At 40.5% G+C, this 1,886-nt stretch overlaps 1 pseudogene; it reads right to left on the bottom strand.

Annotated features, from left to right (window-relative positions):
- Positions 1 to 1,221: 1,221 nt before the first annotated feature.
- Positions 1,222 to 1,530, bottom strand: LOC148773461 (U6 snRNA-associated Sm-like protein LSm3 pseudogene; annotated as a pseudogene).
- Positions 1,531 to 1,886: the final 356 nt, after the last annotated feature.

The raw sequence follows: 1,886 nt of genomic DNA, 5'->3' as shown, positions 1-1,886 counted from the left end.
TTTTATAGTATTGAATTATTTCTCAATAAAGCAACTGTTTAAAACAACAAAAACAAAATATTCTGGTGGATGACAGTAGGAGAGATGTTTGGTAGGCAGCATGTCCAGTCCTAGGGACTTCCATAAACACCAGGTGTGATCTCAAAGTCAAATGTACTCTCCTAACCTAAGCTGTTAGAGTAGGAAGAGTCCTCAGTCTGGCGTTCTCATTTTATTGCTCTATCAAATTTAATTTCGGTTTATATGGTAATAAAAGCCAATTCCATCTACTAATATTGCTAAAAGAATTCTCTCTGTTTGCTGCTTTATTAATTGCTTAATTAAAATGCCATGGATTATTTCCAAGCACACAGTTTGAAACATTCAGAATTAGCCTGTGCACTCTATTGTAAAGTGATCTCCAAGGTGCCGCCTACCTTTAAGAATCTTGTACAAGCTGCTCAGTGCAGGAACGTGATATCTGTAATGTCAAAAGCCCCAAGCAGCTCAGCAAAATTGGAATGGTAACAAGCTTCTGTGCTCACACCCTGGGTAGGATAGTAGTGTCAACACCTCCAGCAGAGCTGATAGAGCTGTCTTTCAGTCTGTCTGCAGGCTCTGTTTACATTCTGCAGGTTAGCTGGAAACACTCTCACCACCTCCACCCCCTGAAAAAGATTTCTGGGTCAACTTGACATTTCCTAGACACTCCATGTACTATATTTCTTCCTGTAACAAGCCCTCCTGCTATGTTGCTTTATATGATATCTTTGCAAAGAATAAATTAGGCTGAGTGTGTAAACAACATATAAACTCTAGAGATGTTGCCAAAAATTACAAGCAATGGAAATCAACAGCAGATGTGCATAGCAGTCTCTCAACTGGAGCTTGTCCCATTTGGAGGGGCACAGGAACACCTGAAAGGTGGAAGGAGTCACAGACATTTGGAATCTTTAGTGAGGGGAAACTAGGTTGCAAATATGGCTGCAAAGTGAAGAGTAAGGATTTTATTTTATTTTTCTACATCTTGGTGATCACGGTTATTGGAAGCGGTGGAGAAAAATGCCATTTAGCCTAAGAATTTGTGAGTTACCTGCAAATCAATTTTATTTCAGGAGTGGAAGAATTCTTGATTATTCCTTAATATAAAAACGTAGACAGTTTATCTTTTGAATATCTTCTATGTTTAAAACGGCAATCATACAAAATCTCCTGCTTTCCACACTGGATAAATTCTTTGTTTCAGTCAACTCTAAACGGTAGCACCACTAGCACAACACCATCTCCCCAGACAAAGTATATCAGAATATTCCATGTTGTTGATTTATATATCTCTTGAAATGTTTCTCCTTTACTTTCTATAGTTGCCACGGTTTCTTCTGCATTTCCCAATATCGTGCTTAAATATTGATCATAAGCATGTAACCTGCCTCAAAGTTCTCTGTTGTTTCTCATTTTCACGTAGATTCTCTCATCCAGGCTAAGCCTGAGAAGATAAAGGGGCTCTTCTATGGTGTTGGTAGTTTGTTGCCGGTCCATGCGGGCTGCCATGTTTGAAACCCGGAAAAGTATTTTAGAATGAGAGGCAACTGCTTAGGAGAAGATACACATAGACAAAACACATACACAATCACCAACAGTTTTCTGATGATACAGGACAGTCTTTTAAGTGCTGAACATCTCTAGGGTCCTGGCCTTGGTCTCTGCACGTTTAAAAGTCACCTCTCTATTGATCTTCCCAAAATTTCAGTCTGTATGGTTTTCCTGAGCCTCAGATCTTTGGACCCAACTGCCTCTTGACTGTAGTACTGTCCTGCTGCTGCTGCTGCTGCTAAGTCACTTCAGTCGTGTCCGACTCTGTGTGAACCCATAGACGGAAGCCCACCAGGCTCCCCCATCCCTGGGAT

This window comes from Moschus berezovskii, chromosome X, assembly GCF_049115385.1.
Source record: "Moschus berezovskii isolate FMDL1 chromosome X, NW_MosBer_1.0, whole genome shotgun sequence".
NCBI classification, from domain to species: domain Eukaryota; kingdom Metazoa; phylum Chordata; class Mammalia; order Artiodactyla; family Moschidae; genus Moschus; species Moschus berezovskii.
Note: the sequence above shows the minus strand (reverse complement) of the source record. Positions and strands in the feature narration are given on the sequence as shown.